Genomic DNA, 14,107 nt, shown 5'->3' on the forward strand with positions numbered 1-14,107 from the left:
TTTGGTTTTAGAAGTAAGGCATTGAAAGCTACTTGCTCTTAGCTTGTAAGATTCTCTGTCCAAAGAATAATGAGGGAAAAGAGTAAAATTAAAATACCCTAGAAAAAGCTGATTTTTTTTTCTTCCTTATTTATGACAATATATAAAGACATTCTCATTTTTCATTCACTCTATTTTGAACGTCCACCAGAAACTCTAAGAGCCACTAAGCCACAGATTTTCTAAGGTATCCAAGAGGATACTTTCTTCTTTCCACTACTGGTCTGTGAGCCTACAGTTAAAAGCAGAAAGGAGATCAAGAGTATTTTCCCAACTTCTTACCACAATGTAGCCCTCTTATGATAAATGACTAAAACAGATGTCCCTGCTGCTTTTTCTGCCAAAGGTTGTCCCACCACCTCATAAGCAACAGCACAATTGTTAGTGATGCAGGCTTGTGTCACTAACTCCAGGTTTCTGTAGATCCTAATAAGGATTCTTACTGATTCATGTAGCACTACAACTAACAAGATGAAAAAAAAAAGTCTCACATCCACACTTTCTTCTCTATCCCTTTCCCATGTATGACCACATTTGATGCTTTTCCAACTCCGAGGCCGCTACATTTGGTCATCTGATCCTCTCTCCGAATTTACTCAACTGCTCTGCTTTCTCTTACACAAGAGGTTTTATTCTCCCTTCCAGTCATGCACCTGCTTTCCCTGCCTTCTCTCGCACGCTACAGGTAACTAAAAGGCAGCTCTTCAGTTCATTTGGGGATACCAGGTAATGTCCATTTCTTTATTATTTTTTCCCCACAGAAGAGTAACTTCACCCATTCTCGCCATGCTCAAAAACTACCTAGGAGAGTTCTCATCGCTCCTCTGCTCACTCCTTGATTAAAAAAAAAAAGAAAAGGATGGTTCAGGTGCTGCGACTGTCTTATTCTACGTCCATCAACGTTATCGCGTTTCCCAGAACAGCCCAGATCTGCTTTTTTTCAATTATCTCTCGCCTTCAACAAACGCCTTGCTGCCAGCGAGGCTTTTATGCTCCGGTTCCGCACAAACGCATCGCAAAGCACAGCCCGCCGTGACGCGGGGCCCGCAGCATCCCAGTGACACAGAAAGGAACGGGAAACACACACCACCTGCACCCGGAGAATTACATGTTGCTTTTCTGTAAAAGCAGAGGCCACAACGCAGGAAGAACCACTCTGGGCCGCAAACCGCCTCACCGAAGCTACCGAACAGGGGGCCAGCCCCGACCCCCGCCCCTGAGAGGCACGCAGGAACCGAGCGCGCACTCGCCTTCCCCCCGCCGCCGCCGGACAGCGTGGCCCGGCCGGGCCAGGCCCCTGCCCCGGGGAGACTCGGGGCGGGCAGGGCCCCGCCTGCGCCACCAGCGCCCGCTTCTTCCGCCTCTCACAGCCGCCGCCGCCAGCCTGCCCTGAGCCGCCTGCAGCAACCAGCAGGCATCTTCACACGGCCGAGGCGACCAGCGCTAGCTGACAAGACAGCCCGCCCGCCCCGGCCCAGGCTCCACGGCTCCCTCCCGCCGGGGCGCCCCTTCGGGCTTGTGCCCGCCGAGCTGCCTGCCTCCCAGCCAGGCCCCGCGCCGCCAGGCGAGCCCTCGCAACGCAAAGCCGGAGGCAGCGGTACCCGCCGCGCCCTCACCCGCTCCTCGCTCCGCAGAGGCAGCGCGCCCGTCCGTCCGCTCCGCTCTTATCCCGCTGACAGCGCCCCGGCAGCCCATGGCGGGACGACCCCGCCCGCCCCCGTCTCCCGGGCAACGCAGCGCCCATGCCCCCGTCCCGCCCCTGGCCCCGCCCCTCGCCCCACCTGACTCCTCCGCTCCCGCCGCCGCCGCCGCAGCTCCGCCACCACCGGCGCGCGCGTGGGCGGTGGGCGGCATGACGCGCGCACCGACAGCCAATGGACGCCGCCGCCTGGCCCAGGGGGGGCGTGGCTTCCCCGGGGCATGCCCCGCCCCCGGCGGCCCGGTCAGCGCCCCCGCGCGAAGCCCCTGCCCGGCGGCGCGCGCGGCGGGAGTGCCACACGCAACAATTCAGACCCGCTCTCCCCCCACCCCCGCCCCGCGCTTTAACGCCGGCGTTAAAAGGCGCCGGAACGCCCGCGCCACACCACTGGCACCCAGCACGGCCGGGCCCGGCGGCGATGCTGCCGGAGCTCCAACCCGGTGCCGCCTGGTGGCTGCAAGCCCCTTCCCGGCTTGCGCTGTGCCCTGTTACTCGACTCGCCACAAAGGGCTCTGGATATGGCGCGCTTTGCAAGCAAAGGAGAGTTTTCGTAGAACCATAGAATGGTTTGGCTTGGAAGGGACCTTAAAGCTCATCCAGTTCCAACCCCCTGCCATGGGCAGGGACACCTTCCACTAGACCAGGTTGCTCCAAGCCCCGTCCAACCTTGAACTCTTCCAGGGATGGGGCAGCCACAGCTTCTCTGGTCAACCTGTGCCAGCGCCTCAGCACCCTCACAGTAAAGAGCTTCTTCCTTATTCTAACCTAAAGAGTTTGCACTCTGCTGTGCGTAAATTCTCAGAGCACATTTACGGCTGCAGAGCTGGGCTTTGGCACTCAGCTGAGATGCCTGGAAGAAAGGATTGCCCTGGATGCTGCTCAATTGACGCCCTGTCAGAGCTGGTTCACATCTGCACATAAATCGATAACGTGCCCTGACCCCATGTCAGTGCTCCTGCCCTCACCAGGAATTCACCTCACGCAGCCAGAGCCCTTACTGACTTTCTGAAAGTGGCAGCGACACGTTACCAGCGATGCTAACAAGCACATGCTCCATACATTGACACATGCCTACATTTGACATAACCTTCCTGAGTCTTGAAATCAGACCTTAGCATGACCTTACCTCCTCACATCCCTCCCACATCCTTAGGCCTCTCCCTGGTGCTTTGGCCTACTGCTCCCTGAGCCTTGCTGCCTTTCCTTGGTTCAGCTGTGTGTTTGCATTCCAGTCACCATCCCAGGGCCCACTGGCTACCTCAGTGGCACATTGGGTTTGTAACACTTAAGCCAGGCTGCCTGCAAGGATTACATGGATGGACAGAGCCAGATCTTGGGAATGCTTCAAACAGCAGGATCCCAGGACCCACCTGCCAAAGTAAGTTTAGATACACATGAGATAACAGCAGTTAAGTCTTTTGCCTGTATACCCTGCTTCTCATACTCTTTCTCATGGCATCTATTTATGGCCATGTTTCTTTCAGGTGCCTTTTACGTACTGGAAGACTGTCACAAGGTCTCCCCAGAGCCTTCTCTTCTCCAGGCTGAACAACCCCAGCTCTCTCTGCCTTTCCTCATAGAAGAGGTGCTCCAGCCCTCAGATCATTTTTTTAGCCCTCCTCTGGCCTCAGTCCAGCAGGTCCATGTCTTTCTCGTGCTGAGGACTCTAGAACTGAGTACTCTGGGTGGGGTCTCAAGAGAGTGGAGAAAGGCAGAGAATCACCTCCCTCGCCCTGCTGGTCACGCTTTAGATGCACCCTGGGCTGGCTTTCTGGCCTGCGAGCGCACACTGCCAGTTAATGTTCAGTTTCTCGTCGACCAACACCCCCAAGTCCTTCTCTGCAGGGCTGCTCTGAATCTCTTCTCCGCCCAACCTGTAGCAGTGCCTGGGATTGCCCCGACCCAGGTGTAGGACCTTGCACTTGGCTTGGTTAAACTTCATGAGGTTGGCATTGGCCCACCTCACGAGTGTGCCACGGTCCCTCTGGATGTGTTTCTTCCCTCCAGAGTGTTGACTGCACCACACAGCTTGGTGTCATCGGCAAACTTGCTGCACTCAATCCCGCTGTCCATGTCGCTGATGTTAATTCAGGCAGACTAAACCCTACTTTCAAGCCATTTTTTTTTAAATTCCTGGAGAACATGGTAGGAGGATTTGGTCCAGCCTATCCCAGCTGGCACTTCATCTACTAAAGAGGAAAGTGAGTCAAGATTCCCCACCCTGGGCTCAGGGAGTCCTGGCCCTGAAGCAAAGTCCCTAATGCTCTCGTGAAGCCACTCCACTTCCTGCAGCTGAGAAGAAAGGGAAGTCTCTTTTACCTCTGAACCAGGGTTTCCTGTTTACCAAAAAGAAGAGGTAGAGCTGTTTTACCTTTCTTTCAGATCTTCCAGCTGCTGAAGGATGACTACATTCATGTGTCCATCCTCAGCGCTGGCAGTGGCAGGAAGACAGAGGTTTCTTCTGGCCTTTCCAATGAAACTCCTGCCTGCCAACAACTCCAGGGCTTTTTGCTGGTACTTCTGCTGCTGCCTGGTTTTCCTCAGCAGCAGATGTAGGGCAGAGCCAACATGGTGCTCGACATTTACACATTGTCTATGGTATTCTCAAGGAGACCAGTGAAATGAAGCAGCCCATATGAGCCTGTTTTATGGCAGAACTGAAATAGCAGCAATGAAAATGAATTCATTGGCCAACAGTACCTCAGCTCACCCTTGGAATATTAGCTTTTAAAGTTCAAATAACAAAGCATTTCAGATTGGTAACAAATTTTACTGAAACAAAGAGTTTTCAGATGGGAATTGGCGACCACACACAAACATATGAGAAAATTTTTGCAAGGTATATATTAAAACCGTTGGAAGGGAAGTTAGCCATAGCCTAAATCAAAATGCATGGAAGCACTTGTCATGTGTGTGCTAAAAAAAAGAGATTATAAACTGTTTGGACTAAAGAAATTGTTGAGAAAAGTAAGTAGGTGCAATGAAAGATTTCATCAGAACAGTGATGTCCTTTCTCACTTGAATGCTTCAAAGTGCAACTTATCTTCCAGCTCTTGCAGATTTCCTGTAATTATAGTAATTAAAGGTCCTGCCACAGATATGACAGCATGCCTGTTGCTCAGTTTTAAATCTGACTTTTTCAATAGAGTACTATGCCTTCTGAATCCATGTGTGTCAATATAATTTTGCAGCAGCACCATGAAAGTGAGTAGAATGACACCAGTTCATGGCAGAACTTTAATATTAACTTTAAATCAAGCCTGGTTCTTCGTATCAGCATTGATTCACTGACAACTCACGCTATTCTACAAGATGTCTCTGAATCTCACTTGAAATTTATGAAGTTTTTCAGCAGATTCTTCCTGAATTTCTACTGTGATTTTCTATCTTCTGCATACATGCAGAATCTAAGGAGATGGAAAACAAGCAAGAAACAAGAAGATGAGCAGTATTTCCCTACTGTTCTCCTGGACATAGAAGAAAAACACAGCACTGAGATCTGCACAGGTCAGAGTGGCACACAAGTTCCATAGAATGTGGTATTAACATTCACAGACAGTAGATTTAGATCAATAGTTCCAAAATGTTGGGGTCAATGAGCCACTGTCCATTCTCAGAACTTCTTAAATACCCACTACACGTTATTCATAAGACTCCATTTACTCTCATCATTAAAGTTTCAGCATAAAGCATTACAAAGATAATGTAAGGCCTAGATTTTGTGGCCCATTTCTACAGTCTTGTTTTCTCTTTCTCCTTTCCAATGAGTATTTAGCTGTGTAGGAAAAATTACCTATGTTTTAATGATGTAATAAAGTCAATAATAAAAACTGTAGAGTAACACATACAACGTGCGGGCTGTCTTGAATCCACGATCTTAAACCAGAGGGTTTTGTGGAAAGGGCATCTTTTGTCAGCTGAGATGAGCAGCCTTTCAGCAAGGAATGAATAATGGTCGTTTGCCCAAGGAAGCACATTACTCCTTTTTTTTTCCCTATGCTACTGTAAAAAATCTGAAAGAATGGATAAAATAGCCGAATAGTTTTGCATTTAGGAAAGCAAGGGGTGGTTGAAGGATTCATAAAAAAAACCCATACAAGTTTAGATGTGGGTCTATGTATATCATGAGGAGAAACAGCCTGTGAGTAGATGCACTTCCAGATCAATGTTGGAGGAGACAGCTGTTGAATAAATTTGAGGGCAAATCCAGACTGGTTATGTTTCATGTCTGTGTTCTTCATGTTTGACTAGTTGACTCCAGTGGTATAGAAAGACCACAGAGAAAAGGAAAACATAATTCAGCAGGTAGAAAGCAATTAGAAAGGTGGAATTAAATGCTTCCAAAAGGAAGCTTAAAGCACGAGAGTTGTGGGAAGCCTTCCCTGTTTGTAATCCTTGTTTAGGCTTGCCTACTGCAAGGGCTTAATTCCCAGTGATGCTTGATAATTTATTGAAGTAATTCCTGGTCAGCACACACTGATGTAAGGGTGTATTTACTGATGTTTCTAGTTCCTGTTTGCAGAATAGAAGAGCAGGTAGCCAGATAGCCTGGCTGTAACACATTGTATGACACCTAAATTTGTTCAGTGTCTAATCTAGATGAAAGAATTAAAAAAGACTTGCATGGTCAGTTTTGAAGCACTGGGCCTATTTTGTCTGGCCTTGGCTTTCCCATTTAGAAGGAATTAATCCAGTTTAAAGTTTACTCAAAAACAGTGGAGGTGAATCACTGGTTGCAATGTATGCTGAGCTAGGATTAAATTGCCTCTAGTGCAGTGAGTTTGGATGAGGTAACAAAACTTCATTGAAATCAATTTCTATAGAAGTGATTGAAGCTAGAATAATTCCCACTACAAAGAATGAGAGAAGCCTAATGAGAAATGCAAATAGTGTAAAAACCTATATACAGGACTTTGAGCTTTAATTTGCACCTTCTCATGGCTCTCAAATGTATGAATTACACCAGATCATAGTCTCTTGCAGTTACACATTGTCATGTGTCTGTAACTACATCTAAAGACTCCTCCCTGTTCTATAGTAAATAATCAGACGAAGGATGTGTTTTTGGACTGAGCCAGTTCAAGAGGTGAAATTGAGATGAAATCTCAATAAAGGCATGTCAGGCTGCAGTTCTCACATGTCCTTGTTAGGTCCGTTGTTGCCTTCAGCTGGATCTACAAGCCATGCAAAAATACTAGACCTCCTTATCTCCCTGATCTAATGCAAGAAGTATCTGTAGTTCACAATGACAAATAGTTAATATTTATCTTTTCCCAATAAACACTATGAAATTAGCTAACTCATAGAAAGAAGTATTATTATTTTTTAAAATTTCTTATTAGAACTGCTTCATAGGAAAAGCCCTGGCAGATTTTCATTTTCTCATACACTCATACACCACTTCTGAATTTTTGCCCTTCTTAAAATAATAAATTAAGGTTGGACTGGAAAGTTTAGGATGGGTGGATATTTTATAAAGAAAAAGCAAGACCAAAATTAGGTACTCCACAAAAGCAAGAGGAGGCCCCTGAAAATGACCTTGTTGCCATGCACACATTTTTGTCATAACTTGCTGATTCATTCATGTCATAATAAAGGTTATCTGTGAGAATTTATCAGGATAACAACCTCTCTTTTAAGGGAGCATATAATCAGAGTGGTAGATCTGGAAACTGCAGAACCAAGCACCACTGACTGTATGGTAGGGGCAATAGGAGTTTATATTTGCCTGGGCAAAGCTTAGCCAAGCTTTCATGGTGAATCCTTTCACCCTGTCCCTCCCACTCCTGGCACACCCTCCTTTTCCTTTTGCAAGAAAGAAAAGTACTCATTTTGCCTGGACACAGCTGAAACAGTCTGAGACCACTCATTCTTCTGATGACAGCTAACCTTTCTTCACTGCTGTTTAGTTTGGCCGGGGGGACACTTTTTGGTTCTGTTTCAATGCAAATACCTCCATGGCTTTCTCATTGTTCCAGTTGCTTGCTGGATTCCAGACATGTCTTAAAAATGTCCAGACTGGGTCAGACCTTAGGGTTGATCAGCCCAGCATCACTTGAAGTTGCTTGCAGGAAGCTACACGAACAGAAGTGTACAGTGACATGTAGTACCTGTTCCAGCTTGCAGCAGTCTGCGGCTCACTAATGTCCTGGGGCACATGTGGTATCCTCATGGTTTGCAGGCTGCGATTGATTTTGCCTCTGTTGATTTGTCCAGTAGCTGTGGGAGCCCATGTAAGTTTTTGGCACCCACCAAGTCCTGCAGCGTTCCAAACTTCAGTTACACAGCTGGCTAAAAAGTACCTCTTTTTATGTGTTTTGGACTTTTAACCTGCCCATTTCTCTTGGTTTTGTCTAGATCTTCTGCTTTGTGAAAGAGGGGATAATTACTCTCTAGCCCCATTCTCTACACTGCTCATGGTTTTAAGACTCATTGTCAAACTTCCCCTCTGCTCCTTTTGTTCCACTCTGGAGAGTCACAGACTATTTAATCATTCTCTGTGTACCATTTGCTTCAGCCTTTCTTTGAACCTTTTCTTGTTCTTTTTAGCACAAGAGAACTGAAGCTGCAGACAATATTTGAGTTCACCGTAGATTTCCTGCATAGTATGCTTACATTTTCTTCTCTATTCGTTCCTTAGTAATTCCTAAGGTTATACTGCCTTTCCTCCTCCACCACTGAGCACTGGGCTGACAACTTCATAAAATTGTGTGCTGTAACTCGGATCTTTTCTACCCAAGTAATGGGAATTCTCTTTTCAGCACTTCTCTCTCCATGCAAAGTCAGGATTGTTTTGACTGGGGTGCATTCCTTTGCTGTTATCAACATGGATTTTTTAATTTCTTTTTCCTGCCATTTTAAGCCAATAACTCATAGCTTTCTCCTTTCTCCAGCTGACTTTCATTTTTGCTGTCTAGAGTAATTTGCCATCAGGAAACTCTCTCACCTCAAACTATGCTTCTTTTTCCAGATAACTTCTATGCCAAACAACAGAAGCTCAGAAGCAGATTTCTGAGACTTCACAGATCACTTCCACTGCTTCCTCCTCCCTAGAAACTCCAGGAGACCTGTGAGATATTTTTTTTCTACAAAAGCAATACAGGTTTTTCCTCACTATATCACATATGCTCATGCACCTGCTAATTATACTACATATTATAGTTTCTACCAATTTGTTCAATATTTCTGCAACTCTTTATGGTCACTTAAGGTCAGATATCAAAATAAATATAAACATAAAGCATTTGTTGTGATAATCAGTTTTTCTTTTCCTTTTTTTTCTTTTTCTTTTTTAAAGCTGGGCCTTTCTAAATTTAAGGAGTTTCATGATAGGCAGTGTAGCATTAGAAAGATTCAGCAGCAAAACTTTGTCTTTCACACACACAGCACACACACACACACGCGCCACTCTATATTGATTAGTTTTTGTTGGTTTTGTTAGAGGAAAATAGATAAGCCAGATCAACAACACAAAGTTGTTAATCACAACACTACGAATAAATCATGAGATAAACAGCATCATTTTCTGGCACACTGACTGTGATTTTTACAAACATTTTAACTCTGCATAACAAAAAACCAAACCAACCTGTTTAAAACATTTCGGCTCCTGCATGAGACTCATATTGCATTTCTCCCTGTGATTTCTGATTGGTAATCTCATGGTTTGTTTTCAGTCCAGCTGTGCCTTTCTTAGTGAATTATCTTTGCTGGAAAAGGAAAGGTAATGCAGCAAAGGTAAATGTTCTATGTTTATAGACACGTTTTTTCTGATTAGAACATTGGATGTCTCCATCTTCAGAAGCAGTATCCCACCTCCATGTATGGAATGCTAAGGAGCATCTGGGATGCTCCTTAGCTGCTGGTAAAGCAGACACAGCGCAATCAGGGGGCTGCTCTCAAATACTGCTCTGGCACTGAGGGGTTTGTGGTTGCCTGTCCCCCCATGAAGGAAGTACTGGTGTGATGTCAGGGGGAGGCGAGGGGCTGGTTTGGTGCCTGTCCCCCACCTATTCGCAGGAGTTTGTGTCAGCATTGCAGAAGGAATATTTCCTTAGGGCTGCTTTAACGGGGACAGGCTGCTCCCCCCAGCCTGGCAGCTCTGGAAAAAGGACATTTAGAAGCATTGGTACATATACCAGCTTCAGCTCTGGCACAGTGGGGAGATCTGACAAGAATGATGATGCTGAGCAAGCAAAAGGGTGCAAGAGAGCCAGTGTGGATGGTATGTATGGTTTGCATCGCCTGCTTTGGAATAAACCGAGCACATGAGGTAGTCACTGCAACAACACTCAGCCTTTGTGCTTTTCTGATTTCCTTTAGGTAGGGCTGTCTCCAGATTAGCATTTTTGGACAAGCACTAGCTCTGAAGACACAACAGGGCACAAAGCATGCTCTATTTCAGATGCCGTCATTTCCCCACAAACAGCAGCAATCTGTGCTTCAGTCTTAACCTTTTTGATGGTCTTATGCCAGTTCCCCTTCATGCTCATTTTACTGTGTTTTCTGTCTTTCTCCGATTGTCTTGAGCATTGCTCCAAGGCACCCGTTTGATGCTATATTGTAGCATTCAGAAAGAGGAAATAGCATCGATTCAAGGCAAGGAAGGGAGCCAGTTTTGTAGTTTTCCGTAACTCAGTGGAGCTCTGTAGTTATTTAGTTGCATTGAATAATTCAGTGGGGAGGCTGTCTGAAGCGCACCAGCCTCTTTGTTTCCTATGAAAGGTGATGCATGCTCGTAGGGCTTCAGACATCTATCCAGCAACCAGCACAGACTTCTTTAGAAACACATGCATTTATACATTCAGAGACTAGCTCCTAGCAGCCCTCCAGGCCCTCTGCCAAATCTTCCAATTTTCACATCATAAGGCCAAATCCTGTTCACAGTTTTGTCAGCATTACTCTACTGCTTAGAGCAGTCACAGCAAAGTCACACTGGTGCAAATGGGCTTGCTCTAATCCAGTGTTTCCCTAACCCAGCACACACCATCCTAAGCCTTCTATCCCACCTGGCCAGCAGCGCTCCCCTGCCTGCTGACCTGACACACAAGCTGACAAACAAATACCAAGCCACAAATGTCAGTCCCCAGACAAGCACCAAAACATGTGCGACAGCTGCTACTCACTTCTGAGCCCTCACACAGACCTTGCCAGAAACCTCCCTGCCAGCCTGCACCCAGGCAAATGCCCCAGCCACCTCTGCTCAGGCTCATTTTCCTGCGCCTCCTCCCACAAGAAACCTGATTACCAGCGCTCCATGGTGGGGGGAGTGACCCTCCTTCGGGACCTTTCTTTCTCTCATCGGTCTTCCCCATTTCCATGCAGATTGCCCTTCCCTTGGAAATCAGGCATCATCCTAAGGAGTAGAAAACTGTTTAAAAACCTGTACAGCATACCTGGTTTCCTCAGAGAGTTGCAACTAAAAAGCAAGGGGGCAGTGACACAGAATTGCATGGGCATCCTCCTTCTGAGAACTCTTCTGCTAGCATTTCACATGGACCCGGTCAGAGGGATGCTGCTGCATCTGCACAATGTGCTGCAGTGAAGCCTCAGAGTTTCTGTCAGACTGGATGAAATCCCAGCTTCCTTGCTGTATGCTCTGGCTCTTTTTCAGCTTCACACAAGCAGCCTGTCCTGCAGAGGTCTGGAATCTGGAGGTTGCTTTGGTTTGTTTTTCTTTGAACTGGTTGTGCTACTGTGTCTGCAGTGCTGCTGGAGGGGGAAAAAAGAAGAAGGGAAAGAAAGAAAGACAAAAAGAATTCCTGCAGGCTTTTACTGTTAGTGGTGCAGGAGAATGAGTAAACAATACAGACAGCTAAAAAGATTGTGCTAAGTGGTGCAAGATGCTAAAAGCTTTCCAATATGCCATTCCATTGTGTTTGCTTGAGTATTGTATATCGGCATATAAAAAAGGAACAGTTCAGCCTTAAGGCCACATTCATGAACTGAGATGACTGTGTGAAGAACTCAAAACTCTGTCCTGTTCTGCCAAAAAAAACTTTCAATGAGAAATTCTGAGCTGATTTTAAAAGAAAAAAAAGTTTCTGGTCTCCAAGTGATGTTATTTCTCTAAGCACAATATTAAAAAAAACCAGAAGGGTGATCAAACCATGCAATTCAAAATCTGCACATACACACACGCATCTCTGAGCTTGCAATTTTAGATGTCTCCTTGTGAATTTCCATCTGCAAGGACAGCAAGGCTAGGATCCCCTTATTCTAGTCACAATAAAGCAATTATATTTGTTCTAAAATACCAAATTATTTATTTATATGTGAGTGATCCCAATTGCATTGGCACCAACTCTTTTATGGCTAACACTGGTGTGCTGGTTTGAGCTCAGTGGGAAGGGATCCAGAGCCATGAACCCTTTAAGGCAGTGCAAAGATCGCCTTTGCACTGTGAGCTCGCTGGCAGCAGCCAAGTGCCAAAAGCACAGCTAGAACTGAGAAGTCACTAACTCTTGATGCACTTCCCTGAGCACTGAGCTGAACTGTCAATGTAATATTTGTGTTTCTCATGAAGAATTGATCATTTAGACTGCTTCTTTGCGCTTCCCTGCCATATATCATCATGACAATTTACCCATTAGTCTTAATATACTGAATTACCTTGATGGCTTCTCCTATACGTACAACATGGTCTTGGGTTTCGCCTCAAATATTTACTGGGCACATTCATATTTTACTTTCTGCACAGCCACAGCTACATCTCAGCGCATGGTTTCACTAAGCCCAGATGCTGGAAAGGGAGTGCTCGTGCTTGTCTAATCGTCGGCTGGATCAGCCCACAGACCCAGCTGAAAAACAATCTTATGTGTTTCTAGGGCAAGTTTTCAACCAGATCAGCTTGCTGACCTGCTTGATGGCAAAGTCATGAGTACCATGCCAATGCAAGGGAGGAGGGGGACACGCATCTGCAAGATGAAGGGCAGCACCATCCATTTTGATATCAGGCTGCATGTCACTCTCCTAAGCCTCGCTATGAAGGCAAATTTTACCATGCGCTAGCCGAATATTGAGGTGCTGGCTAAGCACAGTTGTATTGTGCTTAAGTCTGCATTTACAGTCACCAGAACTACACCACCTTAACTTCAGAGGATTTACTCCAAATTTATGTTGTCTGAGTGGTAACTCAGGCAATCTCTGTGCAAGGAGCAGCTTGTGTGAAGGAAGAAGATGTAGATCACTGCCAGTGCAATGTTGCTGAAAACAAGTAATCACTATTTAATTTGCCTTCTCAATTTTGGCAAGCTCTTGGAAATTCTCCAGATGTAAAATTCCTTCCTATTTTTATACCAAGAGAAAACTGCTTCTCAGTTTCAAGGATACAAAACCTGGCACAGGAGGCTATGAAATACTATGGTGGAATTTTGTGTCTGACACAGAAACCTAAAACAATTCCTGCACTGGTGCTGTAGTAATACTGTGTCATAAGATAAGCGGGAAATCTGTTTATACATCTGCCTGGACATTTATACAAATTTTTATGGCTCTTTAGAGTTTTGCTTGGAAGTTGGACATCTGCAATAGGCAGAGGAGGCTTCAGGTTTGTCTCATCTAATTCTCCCCCCAGCAAATTAGACATGCAGTCTAAACCAAAATTCTTCTATGGCCCATGGGGAGAGATAGGAACCTCCAGAAGATGAATCAGTCCATCCTAGCACAGGTATGTTGCATAAATAGAGTGAACTGGCCTCTGAAAATGCCCTTCTCCCTCTCTCTACACTGACAATAGAAGAAGCCAAGGCAACTACCTTAAACTGAAGAAGGAAAGGAGTTCCTCTGTGCTCGTTAAAGGCCTCATATGAACCAAAGAAAACCCAGATTCATGGGGATGAAGCTGTGTTAGGTGCTGTCTAGGCTATGCAGAGGTCTGTCAGAAACTTGTGCAAGCCTGTTTTCTTCTAACTTCTTGAGTTACCATTTGCCTATGGAACAGGAAACCAGAGCATCCATAGGGTTGGAGGTCTGCTACACGGTGTACTTAGGTCACTGGGAAGTCCCAGGGCTCATGCAGTTGTACTGAAGTGGGAAGGGGGTCTCCTCTCTCAGGTAAGTGAATATTATGGGCAGAGGATCCACACACTGAGCAGGAGTGCAAAGGCCTGAAGCCAGGGCAGAGTTTAGATCCTGCTCACCCTGAGGGTGCGCTGGAGACAAGCACAACCACCTGATGAAGGTACAGAAGTTTGCAGCACCTCGAAGTCTGGAAATGCTCTTCTGGCAGGGATTGAGAGCATCAGGCTTTCAAGCCTATATGCACGTTATACAAAGTCAATTTGTCACTTGCTGGCTCCAGTCCAGGTAGGACATAAATCTTTCCATGAGTGCAATTTTAAACAGATACTTCTGCTTAGACCAGATTGT

General features: G+C 46.0%; 1 protein-coding gene across 3 annotated transcripts in view; it reads right to left on the reverse strand.

The window, feature by feature from the left end:
- LYST (lysosomal trafficking regulator) overlaps positions 1-1,759 on the reverse strand; it is an 82,772-nt gene extending 81,013 nt beyond the window's left edge. For all 3 annotated transcript variants that reach the window (XM_030500279.1, XM_030500275.1, XM_030500274.1), the window contains exon 1: positions 1,656-1,759. The gene's annotated coding sequence lies outside the window, so the exon portion shown is untranslated. The remainder of the gene's footprint in view (positions 1-1,655) is intronic.
- Between the last annotated feature and the right edge of the window lie 12,348 nt (positions 1,760-14,107).

This window comes from Strigops habroptila, chromosome 10 (assembly GCF_004027225.2).
Source record: "Strigops habroptila isolate Jane chromosome 10, bStrHab1.2.pri, whole genome shotgun sequence".
Classification (NCBI taxonomy): Eukaryota; Metazoa; Chordata; class Aves; order Psittaciformes; family Psittacidae; genus Strigops; species Strigops habroptila.